The sequence below is a fragment of the Larus michahellis genome, chromosome 2 (assembly GCF_964199755.1).
Source record: "Larus michahellis chromosome 2, bLarMic1.1, whole genome shotgun sequence".
Lineage (NCBI taxonomy): Eukaryota > Metazoa > Chordata > Aves > Charadriiformes > Laridae > Larus > Larus michahellis.
In genome coordinates this window covers 118417303-118432931 of record NC_133897.1, presented here as the reverse complement: position 1 = coordinate 118432931, position 15629 = coordinate 118417303, and the positions used below count along the sequence as shown (strand labels likewise).

The 15629-nt window shown below is 45.7% G+C and overlaps 1 long non-coding RNA gene across 2 annotated transcripts; it reads left to right on the top strand.

Annotated features, from left to right (window-relative positions):
- LOC141738407 (uncharacterized) lies at positions 1–2417 on the top strand. 2 transcript variants are annotated; one of them, XR_012585385.1, is made up of 3 exons: positions 1–796; positions 953–1241; positions 1732–2417. It is a non-coding gene; the product is annotated as an uncharacterized LOC141738407 (long non-coding RNA). The 2 variants fall into 2 exon arrangements; XR_012585384.1 differs by having other exon boundaries at positions 1–1241.
- The last annotated feature ends 13212 nt before the right edge of the window (positions 2418–15629 follow it).

The following is a 15629-nucleotide window of genomic DNA, read 5'->3' as shown; positions in this document are numbered from 1 at the left end:
TGCTGGGCGTGATGGCTGCAGCATGCTGGCTTTCCCCAGGCAACTGGCTCTGCCAGCCAGTCGTGGCAAGATGGCAGGATCCTTGCTGTGCCAGCTTTCTGCTGATTTTGAAGTGGCTGGTGACCCTGGGAGACCTCATGAAAGAGTCCCTGTGTGATAGCTGAGGTTTTGCAATCGTAGCTGGAACCTTTGCTGTGGGAAAAGCTCATCGTGTACCTCACTGCTTGCATAACTTTCAAGGGTAGGCTGCAGTCTGGTTCGTTTTTTTTTTTTTTCTTTCCTCTCTGTTGTCTGTGCTGTTCATAGCAATATACCAAAACCCACAGCACCCATTTGCTTTCTTGCCGGTGGTCTCAGGAGAAAGCCAGTGGCCAAATCAGCAGCCGGAGTTGCTGTAGCACTTTGGTTGCAGAGGGCATATTTGGGGCAGCTGTGGGAAGGTTGTTGGGCTGCAACAGGCATTACATTGTCTGGGGGAATTCAGTCTCAGCAGTTGCTGAATTAGTATTTCCCTGCATAGTAAGTCCACTACCTTTTTATATAACTTTGTGCCTGTATATATATTTTATCTAACTTCATGCAATGCTCAGCTGTTTGCTTCTGCTTTCATTTTTGTGCCTTAGCGCGATGTTCTTGCATTTCTAAGACTCTGCTAGATTTAAGTAAAATACTGCAGGTTTAAATTGATTGCCACATCAGCAAATGAAGGAAGCAGAGTTAACAGGGAAACTGGGCTCCTCTGTCGAACACGGCTGGGAAGAAAAGGCTCCCTCTGAACCGACTTGACCTGCTTCAGGTGAGGATGACTCCCGTGGACCAGCACAAGGCTCATCAGTGGTGCTGAAGACTCGAAGTTGGGTGGAAGTGGAGCTCCAGGGCCTTCAAAATCCATCTTTCGCATATTCGGTGTTGTCTCAAGGTGCTAAAGGCATGGGTTGGCTTCCTTCTTCAGGCGGTGGCAGAGGTGACAGCAGAGCTGGGGTCCGGTGTGGCAGTGCCTGTGAGCAAAGGGCTGCTCAAGCACTGCCAGCAGCGAGCCGTCGGAGGGTCGGCCCTGCTGGAGGAGGGAAGAGGTTGTGGAGAGAGAGCCCTTTGGAGGCCTTCTGGCTGTTGGAACAAGCGGTGCCTTTGTGGAGGCGTGAGTGCTGGGGTGAGGATGTCCGCCTGGAAATGGTGATCTGCAGCCCTAAGATGACATCTCAGCTGGCAGTTCAGAGCAGGCGTGCGATACGGATCTACAGGTGAGCCATGGAAGGGCACGTATGGAAGACCCCGGCTCCTGTCCCACGCTGCTCTTGGGAAGGGGTGCATTCCCACCAGCGGCGCCCAGGGGAGAAGAGACACATGGTTTGGGCTCCCTGGTCCCGGCAGCAAACAGCCCCAGGCAGGGAGGCCCTCACAGCAGAGGGGAAAGGTGGGGAGACAGGCATGTGCTGGGCGATTGCGGAGGCCGGTGACTGGAGGCAATGGGGCAGAGCAAACCTTGTGATTTCTTGGGGAAGCGGCGTCCTGATCTTTAATTCAGTCCTGCCTGGGAAGGAGGGATACTGCATGGTAAAAAACACACTTCAGGGTTGTTATAATGGTCTTTGAAGCAGGAAGCCTCAGAAGGTCAAGCTTAAGATGGCTCTTGCAAGACTAGTGAACGGTTATGTTCAGTGATTTAGAGAGCAAATATGCAAAGGATTTATTTATTTATATTTATTCATGTCTAATTGACCTTTTTTCCAGTTGGTCAAAGATACAGAGTGACAAACACACGGCTCTGAGGAAGGAGGAGTTCCTTTGCAGTTCGAAGAGGGAAAGACACTAATTAACACGTGAATGCAAAGCAATGGTCTCTAGCTCACCTGGTGGAAGAACCTCTGGTTTTATCAGTATCCATCATTTAAGGAACTCACTGTCTGAAGGTTCCCCAATTCTTGGGCCATCAGCATGTGGGACTAGAGAGAGAATTTGGAGTGTGCTGGTCTTTCTGAGGGACAGCAGGACCCCAGACACTGTCCCATCACCCTGTTTTCACATCTACTGGTTTTGATCAAACCACTCTGAGAGTGGTTTTCCTGAATCGTGTAACACATTCTTGATCTTATTTTGCTTACACTTCTATTTTCCAAATGTCTGTCTTTTTTTTTTCTTTCTTGCTGAAGTAATTGGTTTGAGGCAAGGCTTGTATTATCTGCTGCAGAGACGTGACTCACGCGTGTGGCTGGCCTGCATGATAAAGAGCCTCTACTTAAAGCCAAGTGCCACGGAAAGACGGCTGAAATTGTATAAAGCTGATGGATGTTGACTACAAGTGGGTTACTAAAATGCAGGCAGCCGTGATGCTGATTCAAAATAATCTGGATCTGGCGGCTGTGACTTAGCTTTCAGCAGAAAATGTTATTAAAGGAATTAAATGAACCTGATGCTTACCACTGAAGCGATTCTGTTGTTGCTTATTGCCGTGTGGCTGTTGGTGGCTTTGTGTTGGAAGAGAACCTGTGCCAATCCTTCAGTACCAGTTTAATACCGAAGCTGAAAATTCGGAGAGCAAATGATCTTAGCAAAAAGCGATAGGAAAAGCTTTTTTTTATTATTATTATTTTTTTAAAATTTACTGTGTCCAGTTCTGGGCTCCCCGGTTCAAGAAGGACAGGGAACTGCTGGAGAGGGTGCAGCAAAGGGCTACCGAGATGATTAGGGGACTGGAACATCTCTCTTATGAAGAAAGACTGAGGGATTTGGGTCTCTTCAGTCTGGAAAAAAGACGACTGAGGGGGGATCTTATCAACACTTATAAATACTTAAAGGGTGGGTGTCAGGAGGATGGGGCCAGGCTCTTTTCAGTGGTGCCCAGTGACAGGACAAGAGGTAATGGGCACAAACTTGAACATGGGAAGTTCCACCTAAACATGAGGAGGAACTTCTTTACTTGGAGGGTGGCAGAGCACTGGCACAGGCTGCCCAGAGAGGTGGTGGAGTCTCCATCTCTGGAGACATTCAAAACCCGCCTGGATGCGTTCCTGTGCCACCTGCTCTGGGTGACCCTGCTCTGGCAGGGGGGTTGGACGAGATGATCTCCAGAGGTCCCTTCCAACCCTATGGTTCTATGATTCTATGATTCTATGAAAAGCAATGGACCTATTAAAACGCGCGCTAAGGGATAGAATTCTGATTTACTATTACTCTTTTTAACACCTATGTCGGAGTTGGTGGATGAGAGTATACATACTCATGTTCTTGTTTGTCATCCTCAAACAAGATCCAAAGAATTCAAGAAATGCGATGTCAACATAGGACGTGTTTTGAAAAAGATGCTTTTATTAAGTATTGTGGAAAAGTTAGTTGCTGGGAGCTGTGCTGAGTGCTGAGGAAAGGTTTCTTCCAGCTTTGTTTTACCTCTAAGCTAAAGGAGATGGTGGGTTGAAGAAAAACTCCGTAGTGAGTTTGTCTTGCCCAGAGCAGAAGCTGAAGGAACAGCTTTCAAACAGATCATCTGCTGCTGTGAACCAGGCAACAGGCTCAGTGTGAAACTTTAATCCAGTTCCAGACAATAGACACAGGGACAGGCTCATTTTGTTTGAAAAGAAGGCGTTGGGTGAGGGGAAGGAGATTGGGGGCAGGACTGAAAAAAATTGAGGCCAAATTACTTTTGTACCAAGAGGTAAAATGGGAAGAGATTTGCTTCTGAAAAAATGTGTTGCTTATTCACAGAGTTTGGGGTTTTTTTTATTATTAGGTTCTATTACAAATACATGTCTGTTTAGTCACAAAAAGGAATTAGAGGAGCCCGTGAAGGTTGTGTAACCATTTCCATATTAATTGCCTGGTTTGAGAAGCTTAACCCTTTTTTAACTATGCTTTGATGGTGACATTGTTGTCAGCCTTGATTTCTGCTAGGAAATTGACCATTTTTTGAAAGAATGTGGTTAAAAAAATTGTGCTCTCTCTTCTTCATCACCGAGGTGGGGAATGTACCTCCTCCTTACTCTCTGGGATGGGAAGCAATCAGTGTTCTTCTACTTACTAAAAAGTGTCTTGGCTTCCAGAATACATAGAGGTAGCCACTTGGTGTGTTAAGTTCTTGATTTGATGGTACATAAAATCTCTTTGAAAACCAGACTGCGAGCATGCTTAGTATACTTCGTCATTAAGATTTGAAAACATACGGCTCAGAACTTGTTCAGTTGCCAGCTTGTTGCCTGGATAGAGAAGCCTGTATATAGAAGAATATAGTAAAATGGGTGCGAGCCTCCCTGAACACTCCTGCCTGGCAATGGGTGAAACCCTGTAAGTGCACTTGCAGACCGGACTGTAGGAGACGCTACGTAACGTCAGGAGCTGAGAATGCTTGAGCTTTTCTTCCTGCCGTGGGCCATCAGCGGTCCCATACCTTTCATGAGTCCCTACAAACGTCATCTCAAGAGGGAGGCAAACTTGCACTTCTACAGATGAGGCTGGTGAAGAGGTGGTGGCTCTACCCTAAGACTTGGTTCAAGTACCTGAGGGTCAGCACACCTTGGGAAGCAGACGAAAGGCCCATTTTCCTGCAGGAGTTTGATCCATGTTTACACTTGAACTTCTGATTTCTGCACCCCTTGCCGATGAGGAAAGCTGGTGCACCAACAAGTTTGTTTATGCTGGCGTTGCAGGTGCCCAGCTGCCTTGCCGTACCTTGTAAGAACAACGCCTGCCTGCGGCAAGCTGGCTGAATAGAACAGGCCTCCAGCACAACCCCTTGGAAACTGATAAGGGGAAGGGTTGATGCTGTTGGGAGGAAATGGATATTCGGATTGAGAAACCGCTAGTTTGGAGTTACGCTCCTTAAACCATTAGGCAACAAAGATGGGAAGGAAAGCTGGAGAGCTGTGAGCGCCATTTGCCATGCCTAAGCGCAGGAGTATCACTAACGCCAGACAGATTAACAAAAGGGTTAAAGTTTCTGCTAAGAGGACTAATGGTTCGGGCATGAAGTTGTTGAGCTGAAATGCTTTGGAGATTTGCGAATGCCCACTGTCGGAACTACGCTGCTGCAATTAGCAGTCACATCGCATGAGCAGAAAGCATTGGTTGACTGGGGTGGGAAACACCACAAGGCAAATATTTCTCAGACCTTCCTTTAAAAGCTGCGGAGGCTAAGCCAGTCTGGCTAATCGTCCCCTCTAGCCCTGGCTGGAGATGGGAACCAAAAAGGATTTTTGCTGTTTATCTGTCAGACACCTTCTGGAACACTGAGAGACGAGCTCTGGCTTCAAACAAGGCACGGAGAACTTCTCTCAAGGAGTCACCTCTCCCTCACTGGAAATCAGTCTGTTCTTTGCCTTCTCAGGGGGAGGGCTCCCTGTGCCTCCGTGCCAGTTACCTGCACAGGTTCACAAGTTCACAAGTGAAGTTCATTCACATTAGAGCAGTCAGAAGAAATTTTTAATTGAGACCCTCACCACGTTGCCCAGGGGTGCTCAGCAGCTCTCAGGGTGATCAGCCTTACAGCCAGTTTCTTCATGTAAGCTGAATGACAGGAGTGCCAACATCATTTCGGTGCCACTGGAGATGAAGCCAGAGGTAAAGTTGTGTGTGGCTCTGCAGGCACAGCCCTGGATCTCACTTGCCAGCAGTGGAATGACCCGGTCTGCTTGTGTAGCAAACTTCAGCAGTTAGTGGAGAACACCCCAACAGCTGTAGCGTAAGAGACACAATACATTTTAGCAGGCAGAAGAAAACAGCATCCAAGTTCTTCTCTTCGCCGTCCTGCTTCTGGCTGTCCCATGGCCAAAGACGGAGATCTGCAAATCACTCCAGCGATGGCGGCTCAGAAAATGGAGCTGAACTTTCTTTCAGTGGCGAAGTTAATTGTTTTCTCTCATTTAATGTCTCCAGTTATATTCGGAGAATTAGGATGTAGGATCGACACAGAAGCTAAAAATTTCAGCGAGGCAGCTTTTATTTCTTTATTATACTTGTCTGCTCATACTGTCTTCAGCATGGGTGCTGCTTGGGCTTATTATTGATGATGAATAAGAACAGACTGTGTGGAGATTAACACAGATGGTTGTAGCCTCAAGACTTCATGAGCTGTAACCAAAGGAAATAAATCTCTACTTTCAAGGCGAGCCTTACACAACAGAATTTCATGTGGCTCAGCTGTACTCAAAGCGGAATATTAAAATTGCTGAGCAAAGAATTGAATGGCTCCTGTTGTGAATAGCCGTGTTGTGCGGGTAAGTTGCTTACCGCAGCCTCTCAGATGGAAAAAAACCTCAACTATATTGTTTTCTTTTGGTTTAAAACAAACAAACAAACCCATAAAACAAACCCTTTGTCATTTAGAAATCTTTGGAGAAAAGCAGTGTAGTTCACCGGAGCAAATGCTGAATTGTGAAGGCAGCGCCACTGAAAATTTTGACAGAGGAACCCGTAACCTCCTGCTGAAGAAATTGTTGTAAAAGCTAGAAAATAACTTCCCCTTTCCCTTCCAAATCTGTCTCGTGTTTTTTACTCTTCTTGTTTCTGAAAATGTGACCCAAGGGCATCATTCTGGTTCAAACTCCTCTTTGAAACCACGGAAAGTCAGTTTTAAAGGAGTAAATGCAGTGGAAAACAGCCGAGATGATGGTATAAGCTCCGGCTGCCAGCATCTGGGGCTTTGGCAGCTCACGGGAAAAGTTTTCTAGGCTAGTTTTCTAGCAGAAACTTGGGTCTGTTACCGTGTTCTCCACTATGGGTTAATAAACCACACCTTCTTTTAACCTGATGCAAATTAAATCTGGTTATCAATAAATCGTGATACTCTATTCACTTTGTATGGGCTTCAGGCTAGATACAGCTCCCTTGAACAGATGGTTGTGCTGATGGGAATGTCTTAGGCTGTGACTCCCATGTTTTCTACAGGAAAGAAGGGGAGGGACTATTTGTCAGGGAGTGTAGCAATAGGACAAGGGGTAACGGTTTTAAACTGAAAGAGGGGAGATTTAGGTTAGATATCAGGAAGAAATTCTTTACTGTGAGGGTGGTGAGGCACTGGAACAGGTTGCCCAGGGAAGTTGTGGCTGCCCCATCCCTGGAAGTGTTCAAGGCCAGGCTGGATGGGGCTTGGAGCAGCCTGGTCTAGTGGGAGGTGTCCCTGCCCATGGCAGGGGGCTTGGAACCGGATGATGTTTCAGATCCCTTCCAACCCGAACCATTTTATGGTTCTATGACTTGAGCTAGGAGAAAAATAATGGAATATTATGTTGCACCAGCTCCTGGTTCACTCAATCATTTAATCCAAAGGTAAAGACTGGAAGGGTTTTGCAAGTGTTTATGTTTTTTAGGGAAAGGAGAGAAGTGACCATACTCTTAAAGAGCTGATGTCTTTCACGTTGGTCTCTCTGAGAGACTCCATGAGCTCACTTCCTGACAAATTCTTCCATGGGCTGGAGATTCAGCTATCTTGCCTTAATAGGAAGGTACAAAGTATTCTGAAATATTTTTGACCACTCCAAAAATATATTCCTGCTATAGAATTATATCATCATTTTCCATGTGATAGTTTAAAAACAAACAATAAAGCAAGCCCATGGCATGAAATTTCAGCTGGAGCATTCTTTAAGGTTTTGGAATTTTGGAAGGGTTTTTTTGATGTAGAATCCATTAAGTTTCCATGTCATCATACTGATTTCATCTCCTCCTACATTCTATAGTAGTTGTATATAAATAACTATAGTTACAGTTATGCTAAAAATAAGTTTTTCTTTTACTTCATTGCTGCACTGTTAACTGCAAAAAAAAAAAAGCATCTGAGAACAATATTGTTATTAAATCAATCAGTATGTTTAAGAGCAGCAATTCTGCTTGTTTTTACAGCTTTTTATTTATCATTTTTTCCCCATAGGAATGCCATTGCTAGAATCTAAGCTCAGTTGCACTTGGAAAAGGCCATTCACTGATTTACTGGCTTCTGCTCTGTAGACAGCAGCAACCCAGGTGTAGATGGGTCTCCATGTGCCCTGATGTGCTTCTCCAATGTCTGTTCAGGTCTTCAGTGAAGGCTTCTACCATGACTTCTTCCCTCTACTCAGCTGCTTATTTTAAGGAAACTACAGAATGATGTCCCTGAGACTCCCAGCACTTTCTCAAACCTAGTGATGAGTACAAAAGTGAGCAGGGGAGGCCCAAGTGTCATCAGATATGTCTCAGACCTCTAAGAAATTAAGGAGACAATAACTTGGATGGTTGGCAAATTTAATGTCACAGTAATAGATGTCCTCTCCTATACATTCAAAAGATCAATTTTGCCAAGTGTCTGAACTTCCTCCTGGTGAGGAATATTTCAATTTCTCAGCCCTGTGGCCTTGAAGACTTTCATGCTACTCTCCTTTATGTTTCTAACTAACGAACTGCTTTGGGTCACAGACTGACATTTCTTTAATATTTGTCCATAATAATTGTGCTGCCACCATCAATTAAATTCACCAGATATTTTTCTTCCTGATCTCCTGCAGCTTTAATCTGAAATTTTCCATTTTCCTGTCCATGGACACTATCACAGCCTGAACAGAGTCCAATTTTCCATTAATGGACACAGCAGGCTTTTAAAATAAATCGGGCGGAGGGTGGAGTCTGCAGCTCCGGATGCGCCGTGTGAAAGAGTCAGCCAGACCCAACTCCCAGTCCCGCACCAGCTTCTTTCGGCTCATCTTTGCCTTTATTGAAATAATAAAAGGTGAACCAAAAGCAAAAAAAAAACCCTCAACAGCAAAACACCTGAACAGCAGCAGTTAAGCGAAAAGCACCTAACGAGGAATAAAAGAGGAAACAGGATCTCACAGTTCTTAATCCATCTACGTGATCCATAATGTAAACTGTGATACCTGAAATGTTCCTTAGAGAGCGCATCTGAATGGAATGCCTTGTGTCTTCCACTGACTGGGAGAGGTCTAACTCAGCCTGGTATTTCTCAGGTTAGAGGAAATGAAAGACCTTATGGCTCTCGACAACTACCTGAAAGGAGGCTGTAGAGAGGTGGGGGTCGGTCTCTTCTCCCAAGTAACAGGCGATAGGACAAGAGGAAATGGCCTCAAGTTGCACCAAGGAAGGTTCAGACTGGATATTAGGAAAAATTTTTACACTGAGAGGGTTATTAATCATTGGAACAGGCTGCCCAGGGAAGGGGTTGAGGCACCATCCCTGGAGGTATTTAAAAGATGGGTAGACACAGTGCCTAGAGATATGGTTTAGCGCTGGTTTTTGTCAGTGTTAGGTCGATGGTTGGACTAGATGATCTGAAAGGTCCCTTCCAACCTAGGCAATTCTATGATTCTATGACTGGGTACCGGACAAAAAAAAGTATTTTTTTTTCTTCTGTGTAGGTCGTTGTCTTAATTCAACTCCAATCTGCACAGACACAAAATGAGATACAGGGCACCCTGGAAGGCAGATGGCAGCTTGTGGAGTCTTGGATTCAGAAAACATTAATGAACCTCTCGGGCTGTCACGGGACATGAGCACTTTGCAGTTCTGGTGTTGGCTGCCTGTGTGTTGTAATCTTTGCCCCACGGAAATACCCGAGATACTGACTAGCGTCCAGTCTCTGCTGCTTACTGAAGGATGTTACAAGATAGCTGGGAGGATGTCGCTCTGGAAGAAGGCATTAAATATTGAGCTTTTGGAAGTGCTCAGAGTGCTTTTGAAAGATAGTTAAATGCCCTGGAATTGCTTATAAGCTTGAGTTGATCTAGTTTTGTCTAGAGAAAGTGCTTACAACTAGAAGAGACTGAGGTTGGAACAACCTAGTGATGTTTGGAAATGTGTTGGACTTTGTCCCTCTGAAATGTCTAAATCCATGCTTAGATGTTTCATTAAAATGCTTGTGCTCCATGAAGAGCTACAGTGCAGTTAGTTCATGGGTTGCATCATGGGAGGTCAGAGCACAGACCTAGTGCTCCTTGAACATCTCACTTTTGGCCTTGAAGGCTGAAAGAAGGTTGCTAATGATTGTGTTTCAGCCATGCTGTTCAGCATCCTTTTAGTCCTCCCACAGCTGGTGGCAGAAGAGAGATCACAGAATCACAGACTGGTAGGGGTTGGAAGGGAGCTCTGGAGATCATCTAGTCCAACCCCCCTGCCAGAGCAGGGTCACCTAGAGCAGGTTGCACAGGAACACGTCCAGGCAGGTTTTGAATGTCTCCAGAGATCTTTTTCTTAAGAGTTGAAGATGAGCGTGTAGTCATTGCTTCAATTCTTTCTTTAGGTGGGCATGTCTTTAACATGCCCGAGGTCTCCCCTTTTCCTCTAGGGATGCTCACGTGGACAAATGTGGCGTTGGCTCCTTGCATCCCTTCTTGCTGGCACTGTAGGTTTCCTTTCCAAGGAAAGCCGAGTGGGTGGTGGGTGGGTGCACAGCCAGCTCTTACCACAACATGCAACCAAGAGGTAGCCAATGTACCTGGCCCACTGTGTGCTCCTGCCCTGTGCTGAAGACAGAGCTAATAACTTTCCCAATTAAAAAGGACTGCACATAGCAGTTTAATCAACAGGAGCCGGTTGCCTCGCAGGCTGTGCTCCCACCCACAGAAGCGGGAGGACACGAGGAATGTGTCTGGGGTTCAGGCCTCTGGTTAGGGGTATTCATACGTGCATCATTCCGCAGGGACATCCAGCTGCCAGCAAGTGGGGAGGGACTTGGAAAATAGCATGATCTAGACCATTAATCCAGCTCGGATGGTAACAATTCAGGCATTTTTGCCCTGAGTGGGATGACAGCAGCTTAGAAATAAAAGCCTTTTATCCATCTTTTTAAACTTTTACAGCTACTCTGTTTCTACATTAGGTTTTTATCTTTTTTAACAAAAAAAAAGAAATACAGTTGGGCTGCTTTGGTTGCCATCAGAAAATACCACCGGAAATCACAGATTCCCATTGCTTTCGGCATATTTACAACTTCGTGAACGGTTCCCCCCTCCCTCGCGCAGCGTGTCGGGCCGTTCAGCTCTGCAATTCTTCTGAGTCTATTCCTGGTGCGTTACCTCCCCTCCCCATCCAGAGCGGCTGCTTAGTCAAGGCAATATCAAAACGTGGAAGGGTGGAGGAGGCCATCACGAGTGTGTGGCTTTACCAGGCGGGGACAGCCACCTGAGCTCCTTGCGAGGGGAGAGCAGACCGGCACGTAACACGCCTCTTGTGCTTACCATTTGCTAAACTTGCTTTTCTTTTTTTTACTTTTTCTATAAATACGTTGAGGTTTGCCATCTTACCTGCTTTTCTATTTTAATTTGTGTGTGTGTGATGTCTGGCTGAGTGTGAGAGGAGAAAGAGCTGAGACCTGTGCACTCCCAGGGGTTCCTGATGTGCGAACGGATGGGGCAGAAATTCAGGGACCAGTATGGGGACCCTTTTGTCTTCTGGTGTGAGTGACTGAAAGTGGCTGCTGCCACTGCCATTCTCGTGCTGCGACACGATGCCTGTGTCCTTTGTAAAAACACAGCACAGCGCAGCCATGCGGGCAACGTAAATTATTGGTGTGGCAAAGAGGAGAAGCAGGTGGCTTGAGGTAGTCCAGATGTCTCCAAACCTTTCCTTGCTGTAAGGCTCCAGCCTCTACAGGTGCTGAAGAAAAGATTGTCTAAAGCTTAGTCTCAAAACTGAAAGAAAAAATCCCAATATTCTCTCTTCTAAATCAATGAACAGAATCCATTCCTGGTAAACCAGTCCCTGCTAGTGAACACAGGGGATTTAATACTGGTTTGTAAAAAAAACCTTCTGCCTCTTCATCCTTTTGGTCTCCCAGTCAACGCTTGAAGTAAAAACCCTCCAGCTGTTGGTAGAGGGAAGCAACGGAGAAGAGGGAAACTTGCCCCTTGTGTCTGTATGTGCTGGGAAGGAAAAGAGAGCCAAATATAAAGGCTAGCTCTGGGTGCTGATGAATTAAAAATAAAACCACCAATAAAAAAAAATAGGGAAGTTTAGGCCTCGTGTCAGTGGTTCTGAAAACCTAGCTTACACAGCTCCTTCCTCGATGGACATACCCACTGACGTTAGCCAAGGCAACGCTTCACTGCGCTTGGAAGCTCTTGGAAAAGGATTATTTTCTTGCCTCTCCTTTCTCCTTTTAGTGTCTTGTCTAACTAAATGCTGCTAAAAATATCCACTGCTGCTGAGGATCCCCCGTCCCAGAGTTCCCACAGGGAAAAGATTTCAGTTTCAAGTTAGATGCAATGCTGACACGAGTTCAAAATGTTATAAATTAGTCACCAGTGAAATCTGATGGCAAACTAAGAAACTTCTGCTGGTTTGAGGAATTAAGTCCTGGAGAATCTGTCTAAGCGGCGTAGCCGAGGCAAGAGTCCTAGCTGGTTTGAGATGATGCTTAGCAACATTATGGAAAGGGGTGACAGGCTAGAAGAATGCCTAGAAAGGGCAAATGAACCTATGGTGGTAGCCAGTATTTAGCTCTCGCTAAGGGAAGGAAGCGTTTGCTGTTCAAGTCAGCAGCAACTTCAGCAACTTCTTGGTCCCTCCCGCCTTGCTTCGAAGGCATACAGGCCCTTTTCCAGGATCACAGTTCCTGCTCTTTCCCAGCAGCACACGATAACCATTGCTTCTCCTCTCACTGTCGGTCCTGGAATTTGCTGTTGGGGTTCTGGGCAAGGGTTGTTTTTTTTTTTCTTTTTTGTTTATAGAGACTTGAAATCCCTCCTCCGAGCTCATCCCGACCAGGCTGCGGCAGGGAGTCTCTGGCTGTTTGGGCTCACGCTGAAGTTGGTGGGAAGGAACAAGGTTCAGGATTTCAGAAAGGCCTTTTTGCTTGTCTGCAACTTCCTTTGAAGGGATGCACCTGAAGTTTTCCTTTTCCTCTCCACCCCCCCCCCCCCTTCACTACAAAGTTTAAAATGGAAGACGAACAAATTAAGCTGCAATCTGCCTCCCACACTCCTTCCCTCCCTTCCCAAAGGTTCAACCTGGGACAGATTTCAGTCTCAGCTTGTGATGTTGGCATTGTTGCTGCGATGGCTCAGTCTCTCACCTCCCTAAACTACTTTTACCTTTTTTTTTTTTTAAATGTTTAATGTGGGGCCTGGTGCCAAAATCCTTTAGCATCGTGGGAAGGTGTTATCATGTCCTCACAAACTACTCCTCACTGCTCCCAGGGAAGGCTTAATGCTGTGGGCTCCGTATTTTAGGAGGCTGGAGCAATTAGCTGAAGTTGTATCACTTAAAGATATCGCAGACTATCCCAAAGAAGCCAGAGAGTAGTTCTAGAAAATGATTAGCAAAGCCTATTTCTGTGCATGTGTATGTTCTGGGGTCTGTGTATATCCAGCTCTGTTTGCGTAAGCCGCAAATACGATCTACAGCCGCAGGTCTCTGGAGAACCCAGACGGTGGTGGGTGGAGGTAGGGAGCCAAACCTTTCGCGTAACTTTAGTAATGTGGAATGAAAATGCACAATAAATGGCTGTTGTTTGGTGAGACCACCTAGATAGGTGTTGGATTTAGGGGTGGGGGGTCATAGGTGGAAAAAACCAGCTTGAATGTCACCAGGTGGTGGATAATTGGGTGTGTGCGTGCATCCATGTCCCAAAGTGAACTTTCAACCTCCCAAGTGGAAGCGGCTTCTTGTGATCTACAGCTGGTCTGGGGGCCAGTTGTAAGTTTTACTCCAACCTGGATTAAACCAAAGTGGCGTACCCCAAATTCTCCAGAGCAATGCTGAGGAGCCCGCTAGTGCCTCATCCTTCACACTGATGGCTTGGACTGGGAGAACCAGGGCCTGGCAGCTCCAGGAGGAGATGGTGAAGGGCTTTAAAAAACACCAAACAAACACAAAATAATGATCTGGGAAAAAGAAGATAAAGATCTGGGCTGGAGGAAAGATCCTGGAAGCAAGGGCTCTGCAAGGAGATGAATGCCAGGAGATGGTGAGGGCTCTCAGGCAATCCCACCACTGTCTTCTTAATAAGCAGCTTTATGTCCCAGAGGACGACAAAACCAAAACCGTTTGACACAAACAGATTAGAGAACGTAATATTTTTACATACCGTCACTGGTGGAAAAGAGTCTGGGTTTTTCAAAATTTTTTTTAACTTTTATTTATTTTTTTAGAAAAGGAATAAACTCTGCATGGTAGAGTGTACGGTATATCATTCCAAAACAGAACAAGTGATATGGAATGGATTATTTTCCCAAACTATTCAAAGTTGAACCTAGAATCATTTGTAAATCAACACTCATTACCATGTAAGACAAAGGCAAACAATCAACATGGTTTTTTTGTTTGGTACAGATTTTCCTCTACCACTTCAGCCTGAATTTTCCCAGGGTTGGGGAGAAAAAGGGGGGCAAATCCTGCCCGTTGTCCTAACCATAATTGTACTGACCAAGCTTTGTGCTCTGAGATCTAGCATCATATGGCTTTATATACGTTCCTAAGTGAACAGTGCAACATCATCACCATCTTAAGTGTTTATTCCACATTCAAACTGTAACTGAACATCAGCCCCGAACCCTTTCCTGCCCCCAAAACAATGACGAGAACAACAACGAAAAGCAGAAAGTCTCCAGCGATCAGATTTCATCCCAGAAATCTGTGTAAACTGTAGATCAGGGTTGGGTAGCAGCACAGAAGACAAAAGATGTGACAGCGTGATTCAATAGCGTCTGTAAAGACTACTGTAAGACTGTCATTCTTTAGTCTGCATCTTGCAATCACAATTTGCTTTTTCCCTGCAATACTATAAAGCAACTTTAAAAAAAAACTAAAAAAAAACCCCAAAAAATCAGACTCGAAAGCAAAAGGTAGAAGCCTTTACGGAAAGGTAAAGCTTCTGCTTAGCCTTGAGTGGTCGCTATTAGAAACAGATCTCTGCAATCAGAAGCAAATCTTGAACGTATATACAAGATTTCGGTGGGAAGGGATGCAGCCGAGGATGGAAGCCCACCTGGCAGACCTGCAGACCGTTTTGGCTTGTAGGTCAACACCACACTGCCGTTTGGGGTTAAATAAACCGGGAGGGCAGCCTTAGGCTTAGGTGCGCTCCAGGCTCTTGGCTCCTCTGTTCCTTGGCTTCGTGGGGGCTGGGAGGAGGAGGAGGAGGAGGAGGGAGCAGAAGCGGCGGCGAGGGCCCCCCCTCCCCTCGCCCCGCAGCCGGACGGGTGACATGTGGGTTGCAGAGACACGGAGTGTTGCACCGGGGAGGTAAGTGCACGCTTTTCTCTTTACCCCCTCCTCCCCAATCCCGTTGGAATGTATCTAATCAGTAATTAGATAAGTATTAATAATAACAACTGTAAGCTAGCACAGTCGCCCTCCCTCTTAAAATGGAGGGAGCGCAACAGCATCAAACAAGTTCCCCTTTGTCCTGACACGTGTAACCTTTCCAGATCCTACAGAGCAATCATACGCAGGCGTTTTTCATACTAGAATTTAAAGGAGTCGAAGCTGGTAAAGAAACTGGATGTTTCCTGGCCTAACTGAAGGAAATAATACAACTGATCAAAGTAAGAGCGAAAGAAAATAAGCGTTAGTGTGTTTACATCCTCTGGTATGTCCCACTTCTCTACGTTCTGCTCGCAAGCCCTTTCCATGCTCTGAGCAAGCACTCCCAAACTTAAGAAAGGTAAGGCTTCAGCTAAAATCTCATGCTTGAGATTTTAATTATTTTTTTTTTT